This window comes from Aquarana catesbeiana, linkage group LG08, assembly GCF_042186555.1.
Source record: "Aquarana catesbeiana isolate 2022-GZ linkage group LG08, ASM4218655v1, whole genome shotgun sequence".
In the NCBI taxonomy this organism is placed as follows: Eukaryota; Metazoa; Chordata; class Amphibia; order Anura; family Ranidae; genus Aquarana; species Aquarana catesbeiana.
In genome coordinates, this window is record NC_133331.1 from 42705632 (window position 1) to 42723743 (window position 18112).

An 18112-nucleotide genomic window follows, 5' to 3' on the forward strand; every position below is an offset into this window, starting at 1 on the left:
CTTTTGGTCAATGGGAAGTATTTTCTCTTTACAGATAGCTAAAAAAGATCAATGATGTCAGTGGGGACTTATCTGATAGGCAGAAATTGCTCTTTGCTCAAGGAACCCCTAGCAAACTCTGGAGGAACCCTAGGGATCCATGCAACCCTTGTTGAGAAGCCCTGGCATAGACAGTTTCCATCCTGCTACATTTTTGTAATGTACTACAACGTACTCTGTTGTCAGTAATAGTAACTCCCAGCTCTGTTGTCAGTGGCTGCAATAATAACCCTCGGCATTCATGTTAATGGCTGCAATAATTATCTCTAGCATTGGTGTCAGTGGCAGCAATAATAAAATTCCCACCATTGTGTCAGTGGCAGCCGCAATAACACCCTGCATTGGTGTCAGTCACAATAGTAACCCCCACCATTAGTGTGAGTGGATGCAATTAAAGAACCTCCATCATGTGTCAGCGGGCACAAAAATAACACTCAACTTTTGATTTAGTGGATGGAATAATAGCAACCAGTATTGTTTTCAGTGTCTGTATAAACAACCCCCTGAATGGATGTCAGTGCCAGTACTATTAACCCCCCTCACCTTCACAGCTGGTCAGGGCCAGTGCTAACCCCCTCTCCCTGCATTGCTGGTCGGTGGCAGTGCTGTTACCACCCTGCCTCCCCCCCTCCCTTCCTTCCCCTTGGCATTACTGGACAGTTGCTGTGCTAATATTTCGTACCTCCCCCCTCTATATTTGTGTTGCTTGTCAGTGCTGTTAGCTCCCCTGCATTGGTGGTCAGTGGTTCCTATTCCCCCCCCCCCATCCAGCTTGGTCAGAGTTTTAATGTTGAGTGGATGAAAAAGAAGGGTTTTGGGACTTTCAATGAGGTGGGCAGATAAGGCCAAAGGATCAATCACCATTGTATAAAATCATTTTATTGATAAACAATATACAAAGTAACCTGATAAATGTCCAAGTATGGATTAGCAGTCACATCATATACACATCATGATAAATGCATTATGAATAAAGTAACAAGCCCCCAGGTGATACAGGGCAGATGATCCTTGATACTGTAGGTGATACACCCATTTTAAAATGCACATAGTCACAGGGCTTCTAAATAAAAGCCTACTGATATATGGACCTAGAAGAGGAAATAATAGTTTGGTGCATATCACAAGTCCGACGCGTTTCGTGTATCAAAACACTCTTTAGGGGCAGTTTTGCACCAGAGTCTAAAAAAGAATAAAGGATTAAATCAGTAAAAATACGCATTGGTATAGGGAGGGTATGCATATAGGGGAGGCGAAGAGCCACTCATCCCCAATGGATACTCGCATGCCAATGGAGTGTGAACCCCATGAGGTCCATAGTCACAGGCCACCAAATGAATCAAGTCCGGGAACTGAGGGAGGAACTCAAAGAGGGAAGGGCAGGCACACAGAGCAGTCCCCATGTAATAAGTGTGTCCACACTAGTGAAAAATAGTGGAAATGGTTCTGTGATTAATTGGAGTGTAGAAAAAAATGTGTAAAGTGTGACTAAAAGGTTACTAGAACCCAATAATTCAAATGTAAATACCCGTGTGGTGAAGTGACTGAGGTGAAGGGAAAAGAAAAAGGAAAAAGAGAAAGAAAAAGACAAAAAAAGAGGGAAAAAAGGAAGGTGGAGAAGAAAAAAGAAAAAGAGAGAACAAAAAAGAAAAAGAAAGAGAGAAATGAGCAAAGAGTGATTGTATCATGACTGGGGGGACCTAGGAAGGTGAATGGCAGTGAAAAACGTAAGTGAGGATGTGAAGGATGTGGGGAAAACCCCCCCCCTTACCTGTGAATGGTAGGTGATGGCCAATCGTGTCTGTCTAGTGATAGACATGCTGACAGGTGACAGGCTGGCACGAAATGAGGGCCTTATATGCACCTGGCCACCCCCCCAAAGAAAGACTCCACCCAGCGTCACACGGTGCAAACACTCAAGCGAACAGAGGCCTCATCCAGCGCAGCGGCATCCGCCGCCTACAACAGCTGGAGACGCCGCCGTCTGTTGAGTGGAGATCATTCTTTATGACAGTACTACAGGTTTTCTCTCAGTGTTGGGTGCTGAAACACAGAGGGCGATCAGCATCCAGTACTCTGCTGGTAATCCTGCCACTGTATGTGTTGCAAAGATATACTAAATTTTTTTTGCCTTGACACAAGACCTGAGTACTTTCGTTCGGTGTAAGCTCCAATCAGACTGACTTGGAAACTGGCACAGGGATTTTTTTCCTCTTCTCTCTGGTGAACAGGGCAGCGAGTGAGTGAAGATAAGTCCAAGATATGGGGACATTTAAACAGACATTAAGGGCAAAGTTACAGTGCCTGTCTAAAGCCGCCTCCATTGCACTACTATTTGCCTATCCAGTAATCCATCCAACGGTCCTTTTGTTTGTTGTAGCTTGCACAAAATACCAGGTTCTTCCGGTTGCGAGGCTAAAGCATGGTCAGATGATAGAGGGGGTGACATCACTGCTTCCTCCGGGCTCCAACGCCCTGGTATTTTGTTGGTGGCTGCAACATAGCAAGGAGCAGCAGGGGATTGCTTGAGAGGTATCTGTGGGCCATGGGGGGGTCTTTACACAGCTAAAGTCACTTTGCCCCGACTGGATGTTGACAGGGTCTCTTTAAATAAACTTCATGGAATTGCAAGTACAGGTTTACTTTAAGCTCCTATGTAGGTCCTTAGTATAAACTTTTTTCTGATGTAGTGTATATCTTCAGTTATAGTTTAAACTAAAAGTCTCAGCATGACCTGTCAGCCACTGAAGACACTCGGCTGCAAGCGAGAAGCCACATGATGCCAATTTCTGCAGCTGTTCAACCTTCCGTGGGCTCCTTTCACAGTTTATTTTGCTTAACAACCAGACTGTGTAAGGGTTTTTGATCCTGGCAGTTTTACTGATCAGATGTGACATTTTATTGTGCAAGAGAACAATACTTAAATGCATCTAACAAATAAAATGAGCAGCACCATAAATCCTTACGCATTCACAGGCTGGGTCTGCAGTGTAGACAACAAGTCTTTTCTAACGGTAAATGAGAAATATTACTGCCAGTTGAGCTGCCGCCTTTGCCATCCAAATTAACTCTTGTTTCAGGCTCATATTCACAGTTGCAGGTAACTCTGATGCCCATATTAGTCTGTTTTTCCATCTCCTTCAGATTAATTTATCCTAACTTATAATAAGCAAAATATCCCTATTGACATTGTTGCTGCCTTCCTGTGAAATAATCTTTTGAAGATTTTATGTTACAGAAATTTAGGGCACAAATAAACTAGTTATTAAAAAGCTAAACTCTGGGCAGAAAGACACAAATTACTGCAACTCTGTAACCATTATACATCCTTAAATGTTTTTTTTTTAAATGAAGCAGTGTAAGGCCCCTTTCACACGGGGCGGATCCGCTTAGCGGACTCAGCGGGGGATTGCTCCGTTGACCCCCGCTGAGCCAGCGGATGACAGGTCCGTTTCTGCTCACTTCATCGGGGACATCAGATGAAAACGGAGAGCATGTCAATTTTCATCTGATCCGCTGGGCGGATGGCGAACGTATAGCCATCTGTCTGTTTTGAGCGGATCTCCTCGGATCAGATGGCAGGCGGGTGTCAGTGGACACATCTCCGCTGATATCCTCCTGCCCATACAAGTCAATGGGCGTCCCTGGCAGATCCGCCTGAAAAACGGACATGCAGATCTACATTTGACTTTGTATTAGCTTCTTTTCCCTGTTTTTTAGAACTCAGAGAGAGGAGGAGGAGGAATCAGCACAAGGAGACAATCAGGTGTGCTGCTGTGCAGGGAGTGGGTCCAACTTTAGTTATTTTATTTTTATTTTTTTAATTCAGCATAAGGGAATGGTACTTGATCTATTTTTATTGGTTTTTGATATAATAAAGAGATACAAGCTGAACATACACCCATCGGCCACTTTATTAGGTACACCTGTTTAATTGCTTGGTAACACAAATTGCTATTCAGGCAATCACATGGCAGCAACTCAATGCATTTAGGCATCTAGATGTGGTGAAGACAACTTGCTGAAGTTCAAACCGAGCATCAGAATGGGGAAGAAAGGGGATTTAAGTTACTTTTAACGTGGCAAAGTTGTTGGTTCCAACACCAACAAAAAACATCAATAACTAAAGTAAACACAGAACCAAATCTCATAGAAGCTTTAGCCTTCCGTCTGAGCATTTCAAAAACTGTTGATCTACTGGGATTTTCACGCACAACCATCCAAAAAAAAAAGAAAATAAATACAACAAAATTTTCTCCCAAGGACTTTAATGCAGCGGATATATTAAGTAATTACACCAAAATGTGAAACAATGATTTATTTTATTGGTACAAATATAAAAATCCTATATCAAAAAAAGCAAAAAAGGAAAGGAAGGAACAGTTTTAAAATATGAGCTCTTTCTGTATTGTAAAAAATAAAAAAAAAATGAGCTTGTCAGAAACCATGAACCAGACCGAGACAGAAGTACAGTAAAATCACACTTGTTTATTAATAAAAATAAAAAGGTAAATAGAGTAAGTGAAGTCAAAGCATAGCCAGAGTCCAGTAACTGGATCGGTTAGTCAGCCAAGCCAGACTTCAGTAACCAGATCAGGCTGGCCAGAAGTCAGGGATCCAAGTAGAGGAACAGCAAGCAGGATAAGGAGCCAGAAGGGATGTCAGCAAAGCCAGTCTTCAAACAGGAACGCAGGAGATGGTTTCTTGTGATGTGACCAAGGCGAAGGCAGGAATGAAGTGAGCTGGAGATCTTTAAGTAGGCGGGACTGACGAGCAGATCCACAACAGCTGGTTAACTGTGGAGAGAGATGAGAGCTGGCAATTAGCCGACGGCTGAGCGGCCAGGAGAAGGAAGGACTGAGCCAGCCCTGACAGAGCTTTGGTATAAGTAACCCTAAAAGTACAATCCATGTCCTAAAACAAAGCAGGTAAGTAAAAGGGAATTTTCAAAACAGATTCCTGCTTAGAAAACACCAACGCATTTCCATTATACTACAAATTCTTCATCAGGGGTATTAGGACATCTAGAATAAAACATATGTTGTAAAGAAAATTCACAGTAACAGTATGACAGTATGTGCTATTTCTTTCTTGATTATACACAAAGTATCATACCTTCCAAAATAGGGGGAACTGAACACCAACCAGGGCAAACAAACTAAAATTCAGACCCACAGGAGACCACACATGCACTCACTGGGGGGACACGAAGCAAGGCACATCTACAATTAAAAGAATATGGGTTATTCATGTGTACATCTACACAGGGGTTGTTGTGTCTAAAACAGTGCTGGGGAATGGTCTGAGCTTACCAGCTTTAAGATGGTGTGCAAATGGAGATTCTGGCAAAGTAGTGTGTCAATAGAAGGTCTGATAACACGTGCAAGTGTGTTGATCTGGCATTCCCTGCAAAATATCCATAACTATTAAATGATATAAGTGTCTAAATCTAAGAGTGTATTAAATAAAAAAAAACACTTCCAATAGGAAGGCAACTCTATGGACATAAAGGATAAAAAACTAAGCTCAATGAACAGTTGAATTCCATAAGGAAACACTGTGTAAACATAGGAGACAGGTGGATCAGCAGAGAATTTAATCAAAGGTAACTTTACCTGATGTGAAATAAGGTAATCTGTTTTAATCTAGATGTCCAAATCCCCTTGATGAAGATGATGTATAATCGAAACGCGTTGGGGTCTTCTAAGCCGCAATCTGTTTTATAAATTCTCTTATATTTACCTGCGTTGTTTTAGGACATTGATTGTACTATTGGGGTTACTGATACCAGAGCTCATATTTTAAAACAGTATTTCCCTTTTTCTTGTTTTAATATTGGATTGTAACATTTGTACCAATAAAATAAATTGTTTTATTTTTTGGTGTACTTGCTTAATATAGCCACTGCATTAAAGCCCTTGGAAGAAAATGTATAGGCAAACTGGTTCCAGATGATAGAAAGGCAACATTAACTCAAACAACCACTCATTACAATCAAGGTATGTACAATACCATCTCTGAACATACAACACATCGCATCTTGAAGCAGATGGCTACAGCAGCAGAAGACCACATCGGGTGTTACACCTGTCAGCTATTAACAGGAAACTGAGGCTACAATTTGAACAGGCTCACCAAAATCGGAAAATAGAAGATTGGAAAAACGTTTCCTGGTGTGAGTAGTCTCGATTTCAGCTGCGACATTCAGATGGTAGGGTAAGAATTTGGCGTAAACAACATGAAAGTCTAGATCCATCCTGCCTTGTATCAACGGTTCAGGCTGGTGGTGTAATGGTGTTGGGGATATTTTCTTGGCACTCTTTGGGCCCCTTCGTACCAATTGAGCATCGTTTAAATGCTACGGCCAACCTGAGTATTGTTAATGACCATGTCCATCCCTCTACAGTGTACCCATCTTCTGATGGCTCCTTCCAGCAGGATAATGCACCATGTCATAAAGTTCAAATCATCTCACTACTGGTTACTTGAAATAGACAATGAGGTCACTGTACTACAATGGCCTCCACAATCACCAGATCTTAATCCAATAGAGCACCTTTGGGATGTGATAAAGCGGAAGATTTGCATCATGGATGTGCAGCCAACAAATTTGCAGCAACTGCGTGAAGCAATCATATCAATATAGACCAAAATCTCGGAGGAATGTTTCCAACACCTCGTTGAATCTATGCCGCACAGAATTAAGGCAGTTCCGAAGGCAAAAGGGGGTCTAACCTGGTACTAACAAGGTGTACCTATTCATGTTGATGGTTAATTATTGGATTGTGTAATATGCAGATGTACTATGTGGTAATGAAAACTCTGTATGTACTACATTTCTGCAAATGTAATAAAAATTTTGTTGGATAAAAAAAAAAAAAAAACAAGGTGTACCTAATAAAGTGGCCGGTGAATGTATCCATTACAACAGAAATATAGAGAGAAAAAATGTATAAAGGACTAATATCGCCAACCATGCAATATTGGACAAATCAACAAAATGTACCCAAAGAGGTAGTACAGATCCTCCTCGTTTAACGACTTACCTGTTTAACGACCACTCAGACTTACAATCAGCTCTCCCCACCCAAACTACGCGATATACATCATTGTATTGTACAGTACAGAATTTTTATTTGTGTTCTGTACTTATGCAAATTAAAACAACGTTATTGAGCTGGCGCTTTGTGTTTAGACCTTTTTTTCACTATACAGTGCAGTAGTTAAAAACGCTTAAAATATTGCTTACTTGTGGCTCCTCATTTAACAACCAAAATTTGTTTAACGACCTGGTCGTTGGAACAGAACCTGGTTGTTAGGTGAGGAGTACCTGTAATACAGGTTAACAACATCATTAACGTATATAAACACTACTGTGGCATCAAAATCCATTACAACCAGACACAGGGAATATGGTGTTACTTGATGCAAAAAAATGAAAAGAAAAAGGGAGGTCCTCCATGTGTAGATAAGAGAATGGTCTGAATAGAGGGCCTGATATAGGGTCCTTCTATGTAGGCCCACTTTTGCTCTCCAGATCCATAGGATCAAACTTAACCATGTGTAGTACAACATCAGTAAGAAATGCATGGTAAATATGAGTAGGAAGAGGGAAATAGAATTAGTCAACAAGGAAGAGAAGCAAGAAGAAAAGAGAAGAGAGACCGGAAGGGAGAGAGCAACTCAAGCGCTGCCTCAAGCACTGAATAATTACGTTATGAGACAGGTATCCTGTTTATCAGTGTAGCGAGAACTCATCAATTGAAATAGGAGACAAATTCTGAGGATTATCTGAAGTAGGACCACACAGTCCATGTAATATTGTAGGCCTCTGACTTGTCAGTATCCCAGGAGATCATTTGCTCCAAGTGATATAGGGAGTCCATCTCGCAAGTCAAGTCAAGTAAAAGGGGGGGTGCCCAATTTTTACCAGTTTCTAGCTATAATTGTACGCACTGCAGTTAAGAAGAGGCGTAGTAGGCTCCTTTTTGTTCTGCTTATAATAACCAGGCATAATAGATAAGTGTGACAGTGGGACTGTACGGAATCCCATCCCCTACTAGTTTAGGGTACAATAGGAGGATTTTATCACAAAAGTGCATGAATAAGCAGCACATCTCCCAGATATGGGTCATAGTTTCTGACGCTGTCTGACACCTCCAGCAGGTATCAGGAATCAAAGCACTAATGTTATGGAGCACTGTGGGGCAGTGATACTACCTGGATAAGATTTTATAGTTTCTCTCCTGTGCCCTAATGGATACAGAAACTTTGTGTCTAAGCAATAAAATCTTAGGGGAATGCTACTTTAGGTGTAAATTGTTCATTATGCTGCTAGCCAATCTGCAAAGTTCTCTGCCCACCCCCATATCCGCCGTTCTTCTGGTGCTGCAGGGGGTAATATAATCAGCTAGACCTGTCACAGGCACTCGTCATGAGTGCTGACTTTGCCCTCCCTTTCTGCCCCTTTTCTCTAGTCATAGAAACTGTACTTTAGCTTCAACCAATAAAAAGCACTCTATGAATGGAGGAGGCAGACCTTTCATTCATCAGCCTGAGTTCCATTCATAGACCGCTTTTAATTGATGGATGCTATAAAATGCCTTCTAATCTGATGAAGTTGGCTGTGATAAAGAGGTGCCGCTTCAAATAGTGTTAACCAGTATATTAGAGGTTGGTCTTCGAACTAAGCACTAATGGACGGATGAGTGCATTCATTGCTCCTTATGAAAATTATGTGAGAAGCATGTGAGTGCAATATATTTTAACCAGTAAATAAAAAAAAAAATTAAGATATTTGAGGATCTTACACTATGCAAAGGCGCCAGTAGTGGCCCATTCATTAGGGGCACCGCCCCCCTAATCCATGCGCCCGGCCCTTAATCTACATGCAAGGTGCCAGATGCATGGATTTCAATGGGTTTTTTTTTTCTAGAAGCACGATTGGAGACTGGGGCTCTAATTGGCTTCAAAAAGGGTGGGCTCTGCGCTCTGACCCCACCCACTTTTGTGATGTGTGCGCTGGTGGTTGGAGCGGATGAGTAGAGTAGAGTAGAGTGAGGCGGGGCGGAGCTGGCAGCAGCTAATGAGTATGCAGTCTCTGGCAGTGACGTGTGCAGAGGCAGCGTTGCCGTGCAGTCGAGCTGGGAGAAGAAAGATGACGATGTCTGTCGTTTGAGCGTGCCGCAGCCTGGCTCTTTCCACCTGGCTGCTCTCCATCTGTTGTGCATGGACTTCACGGTGGCCGAGAAGGTGGTGAAGCCGTGATGGTGGATGGGGTAAGTGAGGACCCGGGGGGGGGGGGTTTGTTTGACACCCCCAAAAAAAATTGCTTTCATAGTATTCATATTTAAAATTCTTTATACACAGCCCCATTATCCTATTTTTATTTAGATTTTTTGTAAAAGACATCTTAGTGCTGCATGCTAGTGGTGAGGACAAGCAGCAGACCAAGAAGGATGAGAAAGATGAGCGGAACAACTTATGCCGCGTACACGCGACCGTTTTTTCCGACGGAATTAAGACGGAGTTCCGCTGAGACGGACTTGCCTATACACGATCACACCAAAGCCCGATCGTTTAGAACGCGATGACGTACGACGGAACTAGAAAAAGGAAGTTCAATAGCCAGTAGCTAATAGCTGCCCTTGCGTCGTTTTTGGTCAGTCGGAATAGCATACAGACGAACGGTTTTCCCGACAGGAATTTATTCCGTCGGAAAGATTTAAAACATGTTCTATTTCTAGATCCGTCAGAATTTTCGAAAGAAAAAGTCAGATGAAGCCCACACACGATGGAATGATTCCGTCGGTCCTTTTCTGCCGGAAAGTCCGGTCGTGTGTATGCGGCATAAGACTGTGGTTCCATTGTATTCATGTGGCAACATTTTATCAAGAGCAGTTGTAATTGTGGGTTACACAATTAATATATGTTCTGCAAAACTCCCCTATTTGAATTATTCAAACATGGTTCAAAAAGATCAACTCACTTTTTCGGACCTTGATTTGAAAAGGAAAAGAGACCAGAATTAAATTATCAGCCTCACAGTTGCCAAACAAATAGAGATCTGGCAGTGCCACATGCCAAGTTGTATTTCATAGAGGCTAAGCTACAGCATTTTGTCAGATAGGGTACAGATAAATAAACAGGGTTCTCCTCAGGATTGGAATTTCAGGTGCAGGCTAAGCATATAGCTAACGAGGCAATGAAAAGTTCTGGACAGCTGCATTTCAGAATATAGCCTTTATTGTAAAAAATACAAGCCACAGCAGAAAATTTGACAAACTAGCTGACGCTTTTCACACTTAACAGTGCTTAATCATAACTACCCTACCACCAAAAAAGATTTTTTTGGTGGTAGGGTAGCTATGATTAAGCACTGTTAAGTGTGAAACGCGTCAGCTCGTTTGTCCCATTTTCTGCTGTGGCTTCTATTTTTGGATTTTTTACAATAAAGGCTATATTCTGAAGTGTGGCTTGTCCAGAACTTTTCCTTGCCTCGCCTTCTACAGAAGATATGAACAGAAATGAGGACATTTAAGAAATATAGAGGCTATACAATTTATACCCCATTTTGGAAGACTGGTCTCCATTCACGGTATTTTAAAATTTGTGGTAAAATAGCTCATGACTCTTTTCAAAAAGTTTTTTGCAATTTACCAAAAAATGCTACTAAAATACCGCATTCGGTATTTCATCGAAATGTGCGGTGTTTATCTCATGAAACCTTGCAGTATTTTATCTCATGCAATATCCAGTGGGATGGATACAGTGGAGAAGGATTTGAACCCCTGTCAGTTTTATTGCTAATAAAGAGATAAAATGGTTTAATCTGTTGAAATATGCCAAACCAGGAAGTCAGTGCGGTCCCTGCAGCATACAAAAAAGAAAAAAAAGGTGACTAGAATACCAGTCAAAGGGAAGCTGCTTTCACAGGACACACGTGGTGTATCAAAAACGACTACGTTAAGGTAAATACAAAATATCTTTATAAAGGTCAAATATTGAATGAAAATAATATAACAAATTACACACTTCTATAAATAACCTTCTTCCACCAATAAAAGAGACAACATTGTCTTGGGGTTGGTTTACTAAATGTAATGGGGTGTATTTACTAAAGGGACATAGTCTGAGCACTTCGCAAGTACAGTTACTTCAGAGCTTAGTAAATGAGGGGAGCTCTGCTGACTTCCATCATCCAATCATGTGCAAGCAACAATGCAGTTTTTAAAAACTGTTCCTTGCATGTGATTGGGTATTCTTTGTGAAGTAAAGTAAGGGAGGGTTATAACTCCTGCCAGTTTTTTTTTTTTTTTTGTCAGCTGTGTTCCATTGGGGAAATTTACCTTTACTTCCTGTCCCATAGCCAAAACCGGAAGTGAGAGGAAATCTCTACAAATTAACCACTTCAGCCCCGGAAGATTTTTCCCCCTTCCTGACCAAAGCACTTTTTGCGATTCGGCACTGCGTCGCTTTGACAATTGCGCGGTCATGCGATGTTGCACCCAAACAAAATTGACATCCTTTTTTCCCCACAAATAGAGCTTTCTTTTGGTGGTATTTGATCGCCTCTGCGGTTTTTTATTTGTTGTGCTATAAACAAAAAAATAGCGAAAATTTTGAAAAAAAAAAAACAATATTTTTTACTTTTTGCTATAATAAATATCCCCCACAAATATATAAAAAAAATTTTTTTTTCCTCAATTTAGGCTAATATGTATTCTTCTACATATTTTTGGTAAAAAAAATCGCAATGAGCGTATATTAGTTTGCGCAAAAGTTATAGCGTCTACAAAATAAGTGAAAGTTTTATGGCATATTTCTTATTCATTTTTTTTATTAGTAATGGCGGCGACCTGCGATTTTTATCATGACTGCAACATTATGGCGGACACATCGGACACTTCTGGCACTATTTTGGGATCATTGGCATTTATACAGCAATCAGTACTATAAAAATTCACTGATTACCGTGTAAATTACACTGGCAGGGAAGGGGTTAAACAATAGGGGGCGATCAAGGGGTTAACTGTGTCCTAGGGAGTGATTCTAACTGTGGGGGGGATGGGCTTCAACTCACATGACAGCGATCACTGCTCCCGATGACACTGACCAGTGATCTCTGTCATGTCACAAGGCAGAATTGGGAAATGCCTTGTTTACATAGGCACTTTCCCATTCTGTGACTCTGTGACACGACCGGTGGACATCGAGTCCGCCGGTCCCACGGGCACGGTCACGCTGTACGTGGCGGGTGCGCGCGTGCCTGCTAGCCCCGCCAATTGGAGGGGACGTACAGGTACGCTCATTTGCCCACCACTGCCATTGTGCGGACGTACAGTGGGGCAAAAAAGTATTTAGTCAGCCATCAATTGTGCAAGTTCTCCCACTTAAAAAGATGAGAGAGGTCTGTAATTGTCATCATAGGTATACCTCAACTATGAGAGACAAAATGTGGAAACAAATCCAGACAATCACATTATCTGATTTTTTTTAAAGAATTTATTTGCAAATTATGGTCAAACATTTTCTGTAAGTCTTCACAAGGTTGTTACACTCTGTTGCTGGTATGTTGGCCCATTCCTCCATGCAGATCTCCTTTAGAGCAGTGATGTTTTGGGGCTGTCGCTGGGCAACACAGACTTTCAACTCCCCCCCAAAGGTTTTCTATGGGGTTGAGATCTGGAGACTGGCTAGGCCACTCCAGGACCTTGAAATGTTTCTTACGAAGCCACTCCCACTTGCCTGGGCAGTGTGTTTGGGATCATTGTCATGCTGAAAGACCCAGCCACGTTTCATCTTCAATGCCCTTGCTGATGGGAGGAGGTTTGCACTCAAAATCTCACAATACATGGCCCCATTCATTCTTTCATGTACACAGATCAGTTGTCCTGTTTCCTTTGCAGAGAAATAGCCCCAAAGCATGATGTTGCCACCCCCATGCTTCACAGTAGGTATGGTGTTCTTTGGTTGCAACTCAGCATTCTCTCTCCTCCAAACACGACGAGTTGTGTTTCCACCAAACAGTTCTACTTTGGTTTCATCTGACCATATGACATTCTCCCAATCCTCTTCTGGATCATCCAAATGTTCTCTAGCAAACCTCAGACGGGCCGGGACATGTCTGGCACTGCAGGATCTGAGTCCCTGGCGGCGTAGTGTGTTACTGATGGTAGCCTTTGTTATGTTGGTCCCAGCTCTCTGCAGAGTGGTCTTGTATGTCTTCCATTTTCTAATTTTTGCTCCCACAGTTGATTTCTTCACACCAAGCTGCTTGCCTATTGCAGATTCAGTCTTCCCAGCCTGGTGCAGGTTTACAATTTTGTTTCTGGTGTCCTTCGACAGCTCTTTGGTCTTCACCATAGTGGAGTTTGGAGTGTGACTGTTTGAGGTTGTGGACAGGTGTCTTTTATACTGATAACAAGTTCAAACAGGTGCCAATAATACAGGTAATGAGTGGAGGACAGAGGAGCCTCTTAAAGAAGAAGATACAGGTCTGTGAGAGCCAGAAATCTTGCTTGTTTGTAGGTGACCAAATACTTATTTTCCACCATAATTTGCAAAAAAATTCTTTCAAAAATCAGCCAATGTGATTGTCTGGATTTGTTTCCACATTTTGTCTCTCATAGTTGAGGTATACCTATGATGACATTTACAGGCCTCTCTCATCTTTTTAAGTGGGAGAACTTGCACAATTGGTGGCTGACTAAATACTTTTTTTCCCCACTGTATGTCTGCATGCAGTGGCCGGCAAGTGGGTAAACTTTGGGACCCCCCAGGTCACCAGAACCTGTGTCCCCATTGAAAGATTTCCCCTCTCATTTTCTGGGGACAGCCCAAAATGTTCGGTTTTCTTTTCTTTTCATTTCACTTTCAATGATAATGGTAAACAGGATTAATATAGAGGATGAAGCTACCTAATGGGGACACGGCAATAAAAACCCGACGGGGTGCTAATCCCTCTCCACTCTGTCCTAAACTAAAAAAAAAAAAAAAAAAAGAAAAAACTTTTTCCTTTAGGTTTACTTTAAGTAAATCAACCTCAGTGATTCTGTGTTTTTCATATTTAGGTTTCTATGTATTACTGTAGAGAGAAGTGATCCAAAAAGCTACAGATTACTCAAAACTGGCTATTATATTTTTATATTTTTTTTGAGGTGCTGATGTTTTATTCAGATTGAAAGTCAAAGTGTAATACAGGTTAAACAGACAGATGGATGGGGTAAATGGCAGAGAGAAGATACAGGGCGGGGTACAAACACAGTATCATCCACATAGAGAATCCAAATCAGGGTGTACATGGGGGGGGGGGGATGTAAACTGGACCCAGTAAAACTGTGTTTGTCTGAACAACCCTTTGGGGGGGAATTAACAGAGTTTTGCGAGTACAATGCTTGCACAACTCTCCTAAACATAGAACATGGTCCAGATGCTGCTCCTAATTAAATTATATATTTTTTATATTTCTTAAATACCGCATGTCTGGACCACTACTTATTTAACTCGTGCATTTAATTATTTATTTCCTTTTGTGAACTGAATTTAACACTGTTTTATGCAGTATTTACGGAGCATTTTTAACGTTTTTGAAGTAAATACCGCAAAACAGCATAACGAATTGACGTTTTTGGCATCGCATGCGATATTTAGGCAAAATGTGTCTGATCACCTAAATACCGCATGCAATGTGCTTTAATGAATGGAGCCCAATATTTTTTTATGTGGACCTGGGTAAGCTGAAAGAATTTGGTTTCTGGCACTGGATGGGAATTCAGTTTGTTCAGTCGATTCAGTTGTAGGGGTCTGTATGTGATTAGAGGTTATACTGGGGCCTACTTTGTGTATTGTACTTTTGATATATTACTTTGATTTATTTAATTACTAAAAGATAACATGTGGTTGTGTATTTGTTTAAAACTGAAAAATAAAGATATGGAAAGAGAACCGTTGTAGAAGCACGATTAAATACATTTGGCCGATGAGGGGATTGTTCTATTCACAAAGCAACTTTTGACCCAAAGGCATCCATTAAGATTTTCTTGTGATTGGTCAGGACCATACTAAAATTGTGCACAGGGTACTATATAACCGAAGGCTGGTCCTGCTTAGCTTGACCACAAATATGCTCTGTTATGCATAACATGCCCGACCTCTTTATAGTCTCAGTTCAGTACTGGTTTTAACCACACAATTCGGCTGCACAGTGATTTGGACCTTGTGCAAAATAAAAAAAATTGTATTCCTCATGTAATAAAATAAATTCCTTGATTATTTCGCAGTGGTAGGCTTCAGAAATACAATTAGATAATCAAAAGACTGGGGAGAAAGCACAAGCGTCAAACTAAGTGTAGCATATATGAGTGTTTAATGGGGATAAAAAGACTTGTACTCACGAGTTAAAACATCATGGGCATTGAGCACTGAGGTATATCCGCATCTACAGAGCGGGGCATCAGGGTGGACTCTGTGGTGGTTGAACTCAGAAGGAATGGCGTCGGTGGATTCCGATGCTTCCTGGAGCCGTGGAACGCACGGGGAGCCGGTGATGACGTCACTTCCTGCATGTGATAACGTAGGCGATATGTTTTGCAGAGCATGTGCTTCTTCAGGCCTTGTCAAAGCCATTTTGGAAGAGGGCTTATACGGTGCAGTGGCAGCCGCTGGGTCCTAAACTCCGGCGGTGTCATAAGTAAAGCGATCGCTATGGCAACCGCTTTAGATCATATAATGACAGTGCATACATTTAAAAAAGCTCATACTTGCACTGTATAAAACGAATCCACTATAAACAGTGTATTAAAATGTACAATTATAAAAATAGGATGGTTAATTTAAAAAAATAATAAAGGAAAATCAAATAAAATCAATTCATATGATTTTACAATATACACAATAATTGAGCAAACATACAGACGGTCTATCATAAAGGTATGTTTATCATATATGGGCAACATAAATACTTTTTACTTACATGTATCCTATAGAATGTGTAGATATATATGCACATGGTGTCCAAGTTTATAATATAAGATTTCTATTCTTTTATATATTTTATTTAGTAAGGGTACTTACTTTTATTGTGACAGTCAAGACCTTAAAGATATTATATATATTATTTGTACCTATACCTATATTATTATATTATTTGTACCTATAGGTAAGTCTAAAATGAGGCTTACCTATAGGTACTGTAGATATCCCCTAAACGTGCGTGGTTTAGAAGATATTTACTGTATACTGCAACAATGACATCATCGGCGCATGCGCTCAGAAGGAATGGCCACCCGTGCTGTTTCTTCAGAAGCGTGTGCCGTGATTGGCGGCTCCCACACTCATTAGTGGGAGTGACGTCACGCGGCTCTGGTCAGTCACACAGTCGGGGTCTGCGGCCCCCGGAAGGAAGACAGGTGAAGATGGATGCGATGCATACTAGCACATTACTCGCACATTATGTTATAATCGAATAAAATTGTGTGCTACTATGTGTAATTTTTTAAGAAAGTACAAACCATCAACCTACAGTGAATATAGTCAAAATAAACTCAGAAAAGAAAAAATATATAATAAATGTAAAGTGACCGTGAATTAGCTGCAACCACTTGGTAGTGTACCCAAAAAACAAGATAAAAAAAATAGATAAATGTGAGAAAAACCCAACTAAAGCCCAATGGTAGGAGTCAGTTCATATAAAGGTAAAAATCTCATAGGGGTAACTTGATAGAAGAAAAAACAGATCACATCAATCTAAACATCGACTGTTATATTTATGAATTGGCCGCTCACCTCCAAAAATTACCCAAAGATCAAATAAGGCTCATCAGATAGTCAGATAAGGATCCCTGCTGATGGATATGTAAAGACATCCAGGTCCCAAGCGAAGACGAAGAACTATGTCAAGATCTTGGTATCAAAACATCTTGGGAAACAAGAATAAAAATCGCAGTAAGAACCAATTGGAGTAGTGACACACTCGCCTCCTCACCGCACTTCCGTAAAACGCCAGTGGAGCCTTGTGACGTCATTTCTGGTGGCGTTTTACAGAAGTGCGGTGAGGAGGCGAGTGTGTAACTATTCCCATTGTTTCATACTGCGATTTTTATTCTTACTTGATGTAAGCAGCAGCTTTTACTTTGGCAATATTGCACTATGGCTGTTCTTTGTTTCCTTTGAGCACCATTTATACAAGAAGTGCCATTTCTTGGAGCGAGCTATTTCTTCTATATATGGAGTTTCCCAAAATGTTTTGATACCAAGATCTGGATGTAGTTCTTCGTCTTTGCTTAGGACCTGGATGTCTTTACAGATCCATCAGCAGAATTCCTATCTGATGAGCCTTGTTTGACCTTTGGGTCATTTTTGGAGGTGAGCGGCCAATTCATAAATATAACAGTCGATGTTTGGATTGATGTGATCTGTTTTTTCTTCTATCAAGTTACCCCTATGAGATTTTTACCTTTATATGAACTGAATCCTTCCTTTTACTAGCACATTATGCCTTTACTTTGCAGGAAAGAAGAAAGGAAGAAAAACCCCACAGTTTACTTCCTCTTTAAGGGTGCCAGGATCTTATGTAAAAGTGAGATGTACCTGAGTAAAAGACATAATGAAATAGGTTATTATAAGAAAAATAAGGGGGGGGGGGCAAAGGTGTGATCTATCAGAGTTAAAACCTAATCTCTCTCTCTCTTCTCTCTTTTCTCTCTTTTCTCTCTTTTCTCTCTCTCTCTCTCTCTCTCTCTCTCTCTCTCTATATATATATATATATATATATATATATATATATAATATTTTTTTTTTTTTAATGAGTAACAGAGTGCAATAGGAAGGCAATGGAGATACTAAAATCAGGGTGTTAACCTCTATTTCCTCGTTCAGGCCTAAATAATCAAAAGAGAAGCCGGTCTCCTTCCGGAAGTTTCCTTGCCTTTAGACTATGATCTATTTGGTCTATTTACAAATCTGGAGCCTGCTTTCAGTAAGAAAAGACATGATAAAGTAAAATAAACAGCAAAAATAAGAGATGTTCGTGTAAATAATTATTTTTTGAAATACTGGCAAAAGTTGCGAAATT

The 18112-nt window shown here is 40.8% G+C and overlaps 1 protein-coding gene across 1 annotated transcript in view; it reads left to right on the forward strand.

Annotated features, from left to right (window-relative positions):
- The window catches only part of ADAM12 (ADAM metallopeptidase domain 12), a 970627-nt gene that overhangs the window by 532014 nt on the left and 420501 nt on the right, over positions 1-18112 (forward strand). The gene's annotated exons all lie outside the window — the stretch shown is intronic.